The sequence below is a fragment of the Dermacentor andersoni genome, chromosome 9, assembly GCF_023375885.2.
Source record: "Dermacentor andersoni chromosome 9, qqDerAnde1_hic_scaffold, whole genome shotgun sequence".
Lineage (NCBI taxonomy): Eukaryota > Metazoa > Arthropoda > Arachnida > Ixodida > Ixodidae > Dermacentor > Dermacentor andersoni.
In genome coordinates, this window is record NC_092822.1 from 106,930,576 (window position 1) to 106,945,038 (window position 14,463).

The window sequence follows — 14,463 nt, forward strand, 5'->3', positions numbered from 1 at the left end:
TGCAGTGCTTTGGCTCCAGTACCTGCCAATTTTACTACCCTTTTTGATTGGCAGTGAGCCATAATTTGCATGAAGACCTGACTGCTGCACTCTGCAACTGTTCTACATCTTATCATGGAAGTGTGCATGACCATAGTAGAGATAAAGAGAAGGGAAAAAGGGCAGGGAGGTTAACCAGACTGAGTTCAGTTTGCTACTACACATGGGGTGGGGAATGAGAAGTGAGAGAGATCATGAGTCTACACCGCACTTTCACATCCACTAAATTAGGTGCAGGATGTCTATAATTGGGCATTCTCGTCTGTCGGCTACAGGTAGTGAAGAAGCGCTCGAACTGCTTTCTCGGCTAATGAACTGTGAGGCCAGGCTCCCAAGATGTTTACTTCTGTAAATGGCCTGTAGTCCAATCTATTCAAGGGACACTGGAGAGACTGACGTTGTTTATCAAAGCGAGAACAGTGGCACAGAAGATGATTGATGGTCTCTTCACACTTGCACTTAGCGCACATTGGTGAGTCCGCCATTCCAATACGATAGCTGTAGAAGTTTGTGAATGCTACTCCTACCCACAGCCGACACAGCAGCGTTGCGTCACATTGTGAAAGGTTTGCTGGTAATTCTAGTTTCAGTGATGGGTCGAGGCTGTATAAATGACTCAAAGTTCTGTGGTGTGTACCAGTAACTTAACGTGATGGTTTGAGCGAGACAGAGAAGCTCTCTTGCAGCGTCTACTCCCGATAAATGCATAAGGAGCGTCGGTGCGCCAGCCTCTGCACGTCTGGCAGCGTCGTCGGCGAGGTGATTACCAACCATGCCACAATGTCCTGGCAGCCACTCAAAGATGATATTGTCACGTGGTGGTGACGTTGAAAAACAGAGTAGCAATACTGTGAAAGACAAAACTAACTTTTATTGGGCGAACCTGTGCCCACAAAAACAGGCTGCACTTATAGCACAGCGATAACGGCGAACACGGTCGGCGATCGTCGAAAATCTCATCAGCGCGTCAAGCGCGTCGGCTTTTATACAGCAGTCGTCGAATGTTCCAGACTAATAGTTAGGACCTGCGTGTCTTCCACAAAGTTCTACACCATTCGCGTCAGGCGATGAAATCAGATAACACAAGGTTCGGCGACAACAGACAGCGGATAGAAGCATCGATAACTTTCCAGAAACTTCGGATACATGCAGGCGCGTCCCGCGCTGTGCGATAACATTTGTTAGGCGGCGAAACGTGGTCGCCCCATAAAGATAAGTACACGTTTCAATATCATGTCCTCGTTCAAAAGCACAATGACAAGTTTCGTTGATTTTAGACACTAGCTGTTCATAATTGCCACGTCGTAAACCTCACAAGCTCTGGAGAGCTTCTTTCGAATAACAAAAATTGCGCATTTGTTAGGCGGTCCTTTTTCAATGTTTTCAACAGCAGCGCGAAGAGCGGCCAGTTTGGAACGTGTAGATGTCATTACGTGTGAAGTCTTGGTGACAATTCCGACTGAGGCGGTATAACAATGGCGCCTGTCGAATTTTCCGAGACGGAACCGTCCATGTAAACATGGGTTCGGTTAGCGTACGAACAATGCAAAAGTTCCAGTGTGATTTGCTTAAGAGGCGCAGTGGTCATGCTAGCTTTCTTCACTATTTCTGGAACAGCAAGGTACACGAGACGCTTTTTCAAGCACCAGAGAGGGGATGGCATTCTTGTTGCGGGCGAGTGCCTCAATGACAAAGAGTACTGGTTAGCCGCAACTGATCTGGAAAGCACTGTCTTGGGTTTTTTCTCAGGCAAGCGAGCGAGATGGTGGTCAGGGACTCTAGATATATGGCGAACATGCGCCCGGAGTGCGTCGATGGCTACATGGGTCATTATTGGGTGGTTTCTCGCGGTGGCAATTGTTGCTATGGTTGAAGCATTTTGAGGTAGCCCCAGACATGTTCGAAGGGCTTGGCCTTGAATGGTCTGTAGGAGATGTTAGTTTTGTTAGCATTGGACAGCACTGGTGTACAAGTCTCCTAGGAAGACATGACCATAGCAGCAAGCTGATTAAGAAGGTAATTGATTCTCAGCTCAATTGCAGAGGTGCGTTTGTTCGACCATCATTACGCCAATGGGACGCAGACTTTTCTGAGGTCTCCAGTCACGCATGCTTTACATAAACCAAGCTACGTCTGCACCCACAAATTCCCTGTCTTTGTGCAATGTAAACTTTTCTGTATGGTTGTATTTGTGTTACTCCCATTCTGTAATGTTGGACTTATTTTGTCTGTCCTGTTACTTGGGACAGGTCAGCTGCACCTATGTTGTATTATGTGAACTGCCATGCTCCTCTGGCTGCAAGTAACAATTATTATATGGTCGCTATATGATATTGATCTGCTCTTTATTACTGTACTTCCATTTCTTCTTAGTTCTTTTTGCCCAATCTGTTCTCTATTGTTCTCTCTGCAGCCTCCAAAGCGTTATGTAATTTTTTGTGCGAAGTGTTGTACATGGGATCTGATTACCAATCGTTTTTAACACCCTGATGTGGTTCATTAGTGCAGCCTATATATTAAATGGCCATTTGAAAATTGACTAGTTTTTGTGTTTGTTACACGTGTTGCCCTGTGCCTAAAGTTACACTGAGTGAATTGCACATAACACTGGTTGTAATTGAAATAGACTAGTTTTTCTGCTCTGGCAGCTGATTTAGGCATTAGTAGTACGTGAGCATTGTCGAAGTGACAGGTTGTGTGTACGCTGTTCTTGTTCAGAGCATTTTTGCATTTGTAGCTTTCACAACTACGCAGTTCAGTGGGGTCTCTTGAATTTGAAACGCATATGTAATGTTTGGTTTTTCCTCAGAAATAAAAATAAAACATGTTTCTTCACAAATTGAAGTGAAATTTGTATTCATTCCTTAAAGAAGGGAAAGGGCCGCAGGCAAAACGCTATGTGCAAAATATCGTCAATGTGCTGCCGCAGCACACGCAGACTTGGCACGACAGCTCTGTACGCAGTCAAAGACAAACATAATACAATCTCACTATGGTGATTGATTTGCACGGAACGAAACATTGATACGCTTCCGATAACATCGACAGTACGTGCATATGATGTAGTCTCGACCGGTGTTCGATCGCATTAGTTGCCGCACAGCTTCAATCTTCCGAAGTGCGCCCGCATGCAAGCCAACTGATGAAGCAACTTTTGTGATACATGCACACACGCGTAGACTAAAAAAAAATTATGGGGTTTTACGTGCCAAAACCACTTTCTGATTATGAGGCACGCCGTAGTGGAGGACTCCGGAAATTTCGACCACCTGGGGTTCTTTAACGTGCACCTAAATCTAAGTACACGGGTGTTTTCGCATTTCGCCCCCATCGAAATGCGGCCACCGTGGCCGGGATTCGATCCCGCGACCTCGTGCTCAGCAACCTAACACGCGCGCGCGTAGACTCGTCGTTGCCATAAAGCAAGACACGCGTGTACGACTGTTTTACATGTTTACAAACAAGGCCGGAACGAGCTTAAAAGAGCACGACGCCTCGGCAACCAATCGTGACATCTTTCCTTCCTCATTGCTGACTCACAATACAAGTTCACTAGCATCGATCCCTCATGAGCGTACAATTCATCGAATACTTGGTGTTTGGTGTCACCTCATGCCTTTATAAAAGCGCACATAAGCTAACATTTGTTGCTTCGGCGACGCGTATCTTACGGTGCCCATCTAGTCGCGGCCGCCATATTGACGCTGCGTCAGTGGCATCAGCTTAGTCGGCCGTGCAAACAGCAGTACTGACGGTGTCGGAAGGCTGCCAACAGGAATTCTATCGTTGCAAATAGCATTGCTGTCGGTGACGGAAGGCAGCAAACACGAATGCTGTCGTTCCAAACAGGAATTCTATCGTTGCAAACACCATTGCTATCCGTGTCGGAAGGCTGCATACAGAAATTCTATCATTGCAAACAGCATTTCTGTCGGTGTTGGAAGGCTGCAAGCAAGAATTCTATCGTTGCAAACAAGAAGCTTGTCGTTGTACACAGAAATGCTGTCGTTCCGTCAAACACCTCTCGACGGATTTTTTGACTGGGCGACTGCACAAAAATAAAATAGAAGTAAATAAAACTAAAATTCTGTTAATTTAACAGGTTTCACAAACAATGAACAGTAAAAATAGCACCAATAACAGACATCGCGCAACGATGACAATACCAAAACAGAATGCAATAAGTAGTGGATAGGCAAGAGCGACGCAAACAAGACACATGCACGCCATTCCAAAGATAACTATGCGACAGCTATTTACAACATTGATGTGAAGAACTGACATAGCTGCCGCTGTCTAGCAGTAAGTTCAGGAAATTCGTTTAGAATGGATGGTAAATTGAAGTGGAGTGCCTGTGAGTTCTAGGTGGTCCGGTAACGAGGAACAGACCATGTTAAAGTATATCGCGTACGCCTATTTGGGTAATTAGGTGCTATGTTTGATATAGTTACAAGGAATTATTTAGAAGAGTTGGAAAAGAAGAAGGATCGCAAAATCCGAAATTTGTATAAGTGCTGTACCGGTATGATGCTGTAATCCTGAAACACCGTTTTAGTTGAAGCCAGGTATGAAACGTATGCATCATGGCGAAGAATCTTTTTTGCAAAAGCAAGATTTTATTTAAGTTCTCTTTAGTTGCGATAGCCCGGACTAGACTACAGTAGCTAATGTGTAATGGGAATAGTGCGTAATACACTTGAAGTTTTACCGTCGAGGGGAGTAAGCGTTGATATCGTGCCATTGCTCCAATAGTTGATGACAGTTTCCTACATAGCTCTTCCACATGCGAATTCCAACTAAGGTGAGCAGAAAACGTAACGCCGAGTATCTTGTGTTTGTTTGCTAGAACGATGTTGTGACCTTCATATACAATGGGGCTTACCAGTGAAACTACTTTACTTCTTGCACGAAATATAATAATTTTAGTTTTTAGAGTATTAATCTTTATTTCCTCAAGGTTTCACAACGTGGATAGCGTGTGTTATTACATTGAAATACTAGAGCATTTATGTTTACCCCAGAAAATAGTATGCTGCTGTCATCGGCATATAAAACAAATTTTGCAGATTTTTCAGTATTTACGAGGTCATTGATGTACACATTGAGCAAGAGGGGGCCCAGAATGCTCCCTTATGGCACACCTCTTGAAATATGGAGAAACGTTAATTGGAAAACCTGCAAACATACGTTCAGCTGGCGGTTTTTTAAGTAAGATTTCAACAAATCCAGAGGTTTCCCATGAATTCCACATGCAAACAACTTGTCCGCAAGAATCTCATGACTGAAAGAATCGAACGCCATGGAAAAGTCAATAAACAGGCCTAACGCGTAAAATCTGTTACCCATGTTCTGAACTATAATTTCTTTCATTGTTAGTAGGGCTGTTTCTGTCGACCTTCCCTTTCGAAAGCCGAATTGCGCATCTTATATGATATGTTAGAAAAAAAAAGCGGTTATACGCGTACAAATGATTTTTTCTGAGCGTTTGGACAAAACTGCGAGAACGGATATTGGCCTGTACTTTTTCATGGCCTCATGATCCCCTCCTTTGTGTATTACAGAAACCCTTGCTATCTTCATTTCTTCAGGGAAGGCGGCAGAACTTAGTGCAAGGATAAATATATGCTTTAGCACGGAAGAGATGCATGCAATGACGTATTTTACTGGCTTTATCTGGAGGTCATTTTCATCTAAGGCACTGCTGTTTTTCAGGTTCATGAAGTTTCTGAAGATTTCAGCTTCATCGGTAGCAGAAAAACAAGCTGTCACTAATGTTGTAATTCGAAAATTGTGTATGTGACATGTTAGTAGGTTTTTTGGTGTAATCAGGCACGCCAGCATTCACAAAGTTTGCATTGAAGTGTTCAGCAAGATTTATGCCAGTAATATGCTGAACATTGACTGTAATACCTTTCGGAGTGATATGCTTCTTGTCGCGATCCAAGACAGAACTTATCACCTTCCAAACAGTCTCTGGGCGTTCCTTGGTGATATAAGAGAAAAGTGAATGATAATAAGTAACTTCAGCACGCTTTAGCTCAATGTTTAGCATATTTCGTAGTGCCTTGAATTCTTTCAACTGTGACGGGCATCGTGTGCGTAGGAATAGATACAGTTTATTTTTACTTTTTATCATTACTAGGTGGTCGCGTGTAACCCATGGCTTCGTTTTCGTATATTTAGCTTTATCGTTCATCCTGCCGTAACAATTGTTTAAGTGTTTTAAACGGAAAATGCTTAGCGTGCACGTGAAGAAAGGTTTCAAGAAATCTGCAATAGGCTTCATTTACGTCTCTTGTACGCGTAAGACGTGACCAATGACACTTAGTTATTGCATGTTTGAACGACTGCAAGGCTGTTTCAGATAAGTGCTAAACAACGAGAGGCTCATGTTCTCGTTTGTTGTCACTTATATTACTATCAAATACTGCAGATGTGGGGCAGTGGTCGCTGAGATTTGATGCTAATGATCCCGCATGTAGTACTCTGGTTTCGACGTTCGTAATGATTAAGCCGAGAGTTGACATGGTAGCAAGTGTCACCCGTATCGCAGTACTAATTAAATCAGTGAAGCCAATAGAGCTAAGAATATTTTTGAAGGCGGTCGTTTCGCGCGTGTTCTCCGAGATATTTGTATTGAAGTCCCCGCCGCTAATAAGGTATAAATTTTTTACTGAGATGTAATCTAGCAATCTAGAAAGTAAAAGATGTACGCGTATTACAACGTAGTGGGTGGTATACGACAGTTATGAACTCTGCGTTGTCCAGCAGTGATAGTATTTTGTAGTCATCAGTAACCCTGCAAAACTCTGGTACTAAGATATCCGTTGGTCCTTTTTTAACATATATAGCGACGACGCCACCTCGCTGTTGAAGCCTATTTACAAAGAAATTATTGTAACCGGGCAAATTTAGCATAGTGCATCCATCATTATACCAAGTTTCTGTGATTAGTACAGCAGGAAATTCGAAACTAAATGCAGTTACAAATTCTCGTAGTTCTTCCTGCTTCAAGAAGCTGAGCATGCATTGATGTGCAGAAAATAGACAAGATTTGCGTTAGCTTGGTTAATGTGACGTGGCAAGACAAACTTGTGATAATCCATTTTTCGAGGTCTTGTCTTTGCGAGCAGCAATCAACGTATGTAACCCGTATATTCTAGCGTATTTTGTCAATGTCTGCCTCGTCTGCGATCAGAATCATGACTGCGTCATCAGATTGCCTCGCACTTATCCTGCCACCGAATGTCCACACACTTGTGTTCATGTTTAAGTCTTATAGCCATGCCCAGAAGCCGCTTCAGAGTAGGGCACAAATGCTCATTAACGAAAACGGCATTCGAGCTGTTCAGCCCAATCTGAAAGTTAGTGAGCTTTGTCTTTTTGGCCTTTCTCAGCGCTATATCACGTTTCGCGCGTCATTTAAACTGGATAATATTGTTCGTCTTATCAGGATTTATTGTCGACACACAATGGCACGATTCGATATCGGAAAGTGCTATTGGTTCACCAATAGCAGTACCAATATTTGAAACAATGTCGATGACCTGTGCGTTTTTCGACACCTTGAATTTCAACATCGCACTTTCTCGAGTACTGTTCTTGATTCGTGACACGTCTTTCAAGCTCACAAGCATTCTTTTCAAGGGTTGTACACCTGGTGTGCAAAGCTTCATTTTCGCTTTTCAACTTAGCATTTTTGGCAATTTCTGCTTCCAGACTCTTCCTTAATTCGGCCACAACACCGTGTAAGAATTCAAGGCTCTCAGTCACGTTTCTTTGTTCATTGCGGAGCTCACGAATTTCAATTCACATGTCTCTCTCCAATGATTCTCTCGGCGTCTTAAGTTCATCTTTGAGTTTAATTTATGCCTCAAAATCTTTTAACTTGGCCATTTCACTCATACAACGCTATAGCAGCAAGCCGAAGAGTGTAAATAAGTATGTTTACGAAAACAGACAAACAACAAAGTATGGCAGTGGCAACAGCAGATACGTCTAAGAAGAACCGGAAGATACTGCAAGTTTACCGAGCACTAACCTGTACCAAGAACCGACAGCAAATAGGCCAGATGCAGTGCCGTCATCACCACTGCCAAGTGTGGCCAGCAGCAGCTCTAGCAAGTCCTTATATGCGCTTTCTTCAGGGTGATAAATCTCGCCGCTAGTTGTCGCAGGTTCCAAGCACTTCTGACAGTTGAACTTCCGTCTGGATGTTATCTTCATACGTCGCTGGAAGGCAGCAAACAGTGTGACGAAAATGGTGATGCGCAGAAACGGTAGGGCGTAGTCCAGCTGAACGATCGGAAACCTGCACCAAGTACCGACGGCAATTAGGCGAGATGCAGTGCCGTTGTCACTACTTCCAAGGTTTCGACGTACGTCGCGATCATCAATGCGCCCTGCCACGTTCAGATACAGGTTTCTGAGTGACGTGTTCGCCGCTAGTTAAGGGATTAGAAGTGCTTGGACAGGCAAAAATTGCTCACCCGAAAAGCACAGGCCCAGGCGCCGGATGTGAACCCATTGAGGCAGCAATGCTTAGGCGCTTTCGAGCATTTCGCTACGGAAGTTTTTCGCTGTTGATGATGACGTGCGCTATATCACTGCACGTTTCAACCGCCTCCAGGGATTCCCTGATAATGAGCGCGCACTTGAAGGTCAGCCTGCCTTCGACGCCATTCTTTCGCATAGCCTGGTACATTACCGCAGTTCCAATGAGGGGCACGTCGACGACGACGACCCTGCGTAGTGTTTTGTTCCGCTTTAGTGCCTCGAAGAAACACAAGCACCATGACTTGCATGAACGGGAAAGGTTGACTGTTAGCTGCTCCAACCATTCATTCTGCAGAATTTCTTGTGTAAGTGGAGCGATGCACCCACCTTCTTAAAAATAATTCATGCCGCAGTCCCGCATGCCGCGCTTGCAGCTGCAGTGATCGTTATATCTTCCATATCACACACGCAAATTGCAAAGAGCATGGTTCTGAGCCAGTATCCGCGCAATTAGTTGTTCAATGACATGGCTACATACCCATGTAGTGACAGCCCATACAGGTGACGATTACTAGCAACTGCATTCATGATGGCGTACACTCCTGCTGGGCACGTGAAGCAGCATTGCTTCAGACTGAGCGTCCTGAGACAGTCCATCCGGGCCAGAACGGTGGCCAGCAAGGCACCGTGGTCGGGGCCATGGAAGCAAGTGCACAGTGCCAGAGTCAGCGTGTGGATGCTCGAGTTCCGTTTGAGTGCCTTGAGCCACAACGCGGCGTAGTCAGGGTGGACGTGCACGTCAATCAGGGAAAGTGCCGTCCGTCTTTCGGTTGCGTTAAAGAAGTTATGAAAAAGCAGCACGCATAAGCCATTGAGGGTAACGTTGTGCATGTGCAGCTCTTGAAGGCTATGAGCCATGGCCAAGGATACGTATCTCACTCTTCTTCAGTAGCGAGGACGTCGTGCACACGCACACTGACCAATGAAGGTACCTTGCACGCCACGATGCCGATCAAGGAAGTGCGTGCCTGCGGCTCGTAGTTGAGAGCTTCTACATCAATGTCTATTGATACGAAGCAGCGATGGCGCTGCAGAATTAAATCTAGGAGATGAGTCACCGAAGGGTTTGCCTCGGTGATGCATCGCCGAGAATTATGAGGGGGCTTTATTGTCTTCAGCTCCAGGTGCCCCGGGGACGCCTCCCGAGGCTCAAGTTTGACATTGCCTATTTCAGCGTTGACGCTGTGCAAGTGATCAAAGATGGCGCATCTTCTGCTTGTGGCGAATTGCGTACAATGCCCCAAACTTTCATTTCTGTCCAAAGAGGAATCAAACATCGTGGTAGGCGCTGAGGTTTCCAGACACCAGGGTCAACTCCACCTGAAATAAGCACATATAAAAGCTGGTTCACGGTCGACGCCGTAGAACGTTACACCTACTGATTGAAATAAACAGAGTTAGGTTAAAAGTGCTTGGTTTGCGTTAGAGTCACAAAACTGAAGAATACTGTCACGTTGTGCGCAACGCAGTATACTGAAATGAAACTTTTGCACTTGAATATTATTACACTTTTTTCTGAAATACCCATATTCAGTTTTCAAATATATAACTGAGCATAGAGGGTTCATGGTAGAAGCAACGCGAAGCGAAGTTTTCATTAAATGGGTAATCAAGTACAAAGCGTGTAAATGCGACGCGTGCAATTTCCCTAATTTACATCGTATGCAACGTGAAATATGAAATATTTATGGGCCACACATGTCATAATTGTAGTGTCATCCAGTGTTTATGTTCGTGCCCACAGAGACTTCGGCTCAAAGATGAAGGATGGTGAAAATGATGCTTTCTATAAGCTTTTAGAAAAATGGCCGAGGTTAACCCACACACAAATATAAAGTAGAGAGAGTGGGTGGTATGATGGTGGCGCCCCCGCACGGAACAAAACGAAGGTATTCTATAGGAATGTTGTTGCAACCGGCGTATATACCTACCATATGTTTGCAAACACGGTAGGCAATCTCGATGTATTCAAGAAACAATAGGCTAGAGAACCTGACTATGCACAACGCGACACTATAGCGCTGATTGCTGCACTATCTGACAAATTGCAACGCCACCGGTCACCGCCTCACGCGCCGGAGCGACCACGCGTCCGTTTGCGTTGCAGTGCGTGCTGCTAGTCTTTGTCGTCCCTGTAAGCTTGGTACGCGGTATTACTGTATCGCTCAGTGCCACAACAGCCCTGAAAACAGGAAACACTGTGACCACTTCGTGAAACTGCTTGTTTCAGATGAATTCGCAGATGAAACAAGCACCACCGTGTACAAAAAATAATATCGCACATTTTTCTGCTCATGCGCAGCTCTGTACCTAAGGCATCACTTCCGTTTCCGTAAACACAGCACCAATTTTCTTTAAATATGAATACACAAATAATCCAATGGAACGTCAGAGGCCGTCTTAGGAACCTTGATGACGTGCAAGAACTTATCCAAAAACACAATCCAAAAGTGCTGTGCCTACAGGAAACACACTTAAAACCACAACACACAAACTTTCTCCGACCGTATGTCAAGTTTCGCAAAGAACGCGATGATGCTGTCGTATCATCAGGTGGTGTAGCCCTTTTTATTCATAAAAGTATTTCCTGTCAGCGTTTACAGCTACAAACGCCCCTTGAAGCAGTGGCGGTTCGAGCTGTTCTTCTAAACAAACTCGTCACGATTTGCTCGCTTTACGTACCCCCACACTACAAATTAAACTAACATGAATTTCAGTCATTTATAGACGAATTGCCAGAACCTGATGTTCTTGGCGATTTCAATGCGCACAGCTCCCTGGGGGGCGACTCTCGTATAGATGCGCGAGGTCGTCTTCTTGAACAGTTCCTTTTTTCTTGTGGTGCGTGCCTTCTGAATAAGGAGGAACCCACGTATTACTCTCTAGCAAACAGAACCTTTTCTTCAATCAATCTCAGCATAGTTTCTCCTTCTATTCTGCCTGAACTTGAATGGGAAGTTACAAAGAACCCTTACGGAGGCGATCACTTCCCCATACTACTACGAACACCTCAAGAAAACGAATATCCACCACAGGCACCTCGGTGGAAGATTGAGACAGCTGATTAGGACAAATTTCGAACTCTTACTGGTATCTCATGGCATGAAATCTCCTCGTTAGAAATTGATGCTGCTGTGGAGTATTTTACAGCCTTTATAATAGATGCCGCACCTAAATGCATATCACAAGTAAATGGCCTGTCGTGCAAACGGCGTGTCCCGTGGTGGACCGACGATTGTAGAATCACACGTAAAAAACAGAACAAAGCGTGGGGTTTGCTACGCGCTTCTCCCACTGCAGAAAATATTATCAACTTTAAAAAAGTAAAATCCGAAGGCAGGCGAACCCGCCGACAGGCCAGAAGAGAAAGCTGGCAGAAGTTTTTATCGGGCATCAACTCGTACACAGATGAGGCCAAATTCTGGAACATGGTTATTAGGATAATAGGGCGACAAGCACAATCACTCCCTCTGGTAAACACACAAGGCGATACCCTGGAAGATCAGGCAGACACACTTGTGGAGCACTTTGAGAGCGTCTCGAGCTCAACCTATTATTCTCAGTCCTTTCTCAAATATAAACAAACAGAAGAATGTAAGCCAATAATTAGAAAATCCAGACAGAATGAACCCTTTAACCGGCCTTTCAGTATTGCCGAGTTGAGAGCTGCCTTGAGGACATGCAAAAGCACTGCACCGTGACCTGACAGAGTCATGTATGACATGATCAGAAACTTACATACTGACACGCAATTTACACTACTTACACTTTTCAACACTCTGTGGGCTGCGGGATACCTCCCATCTACATGGAAAGAGGCGATTATGGTTCCTGTCCTGAAGCAGGGAAAAGACCCCTCCTTAGCAGCAAGTTATCGTCCGATAGCTCTTACCAATTGTCTATGTAAGCTCTTTGAAAAAATGAATAATCGCAGACTCGTACATTTCCTTGAACTCAACAATATACTCGATCTCTATCAGTGTGGCTTCAGACAAGGGCGGTCAACAACCGATCACCTTGTGCGCATTGAAGGATATATCCGCGATGCATTTATACATAAACAGTATTTCCTATCGATATTCCTTGACATGGCAAAAGCTTATAACACGGCATGGCGTTACGGGATTTTGCGAGACCTGTCGGAAATGGGCATCCGTGGAAATATGCTGAACATAATCGAAAGCTCTCTGTCAAACTGTACCTTCCGTGTAAAAGTCGGTAATGCAGTGTCACGTCCTTTTACGCAGTAAACTGGTGTACCCCAGGGAGGCGTGCTTAGCTGCACTCTCTTTATCGTTAAGATGAATACACTTCGTTCTTCACTGCCCCCAGCCATTTTTTATTCCGTTTACGTAGACGATATACAGATAGGCTTCAAATCCTGCAACCTTACAGTATGTGAAAGACAGGTACACCAGGGCTTAAACAAGGTGTCCAAGTGGGCAGACTAAAATGGATTTAAAATTAACCCGCACAAAAGTTCTTGTGTTCTCTTCACCAGAAAGAGAGGCCTGGTACCTGATCCCTGTGTAGAACTGGGTGGACAACAAATTCCTGTTAACAAAGAACACAAATTTCTAGGTGTTATCCTTGACTCCAGGCTTACCTTCACTTCACACATAACATGTCTTAAAGCAAAATGTCTAAAAACCATGAACTTACTTAAAGTTCTATACCACACTACATGGGGTAGCGACAGGAGGTGCCTGTTAAATCTTCACAGGAGCCTAGGTACATCACGGTTAGATTATGGCGCCGCGGTATATCACTCTGTTGCACCGAGTGCGCTAAAAATACCCCGTTCATCATCTGGGTATCCACCTCGCCACTGGCGCATTTAGAACAAGCCCTGTCGAAAGTCTATATGCAGAGTCAGACGAGTGGTCACTACATATTCAGAGAACATACATCAGCTTCACCTACTTTCTTAAAGTGCGCTCTAATAAGGAACATCCGTGTTTCACGACAGTAAACGACTTAACGTGTGAAACACTCTTCCGTAACAGACCCTCCATGATATATCCTTTGTCGCTGCGTATGAGAGAACTTAGTGAAGAAATGGATGTCCCAATACTCGAACAGTGCCTAATGGCTCCTGCTAATCTATTACCGCCCTGGGAGTGGCAGATGATAGAATGTGACACATCCTTTGTAGAGGTCTCGAAGCACGCTCCTGAGCTTGAAATTGTTATGCATTTCCGATAGCTTCAATCGAAGTACTCCTGCTACGAATTTTACACAAACGCGTCCAAATCCCATGCTGGCGTATCCTACGCTGCTGTTGGTCACTCTCTTTCTGAATCTGACGTGTTGAACCCCCTAACAAGTATCTTCACTGCAGAAGCCTATGCAGTACTGTCTGCCGTAAAACATATAAAGACACTGAAACTTGACAGAGCAATAACATTCGCAGACTCGTTGAGTCTTGTAAACGCACTCATTTCTTTACAACAGCATACAAATCCTGTCTTCAATGAACTCTACACACACTTATGTAACATCTACTCATCACACAGACATGTTGTAATATGCTGGGTTCCTGGCCATAGAGGAATCGAGGGAAATGTGCTTGCTGACGAGATGGCCAAATCAATGGCATCGCAGGGTACTCGTTCTGCTGCAGTCCCTGCCACAGACATGAAGCCTTTCCTCAGAAACAAACTGCGAAGCCACTGGCAACGGTTGTGGGACGCAGAAACGAGCAATAAGCTTCACGTAATTAAGCCTAAGTTAGATTTCTTGCAGCCAACAACGAAAACACGAAGAACAGACGTCCTATTCACTAGACTGAGAATAGGACACACATTTGGCACACACAATTTTCTCTTGACCGGTAACGAGCCTCCAACTTGTGGTAGATGTGGCGAC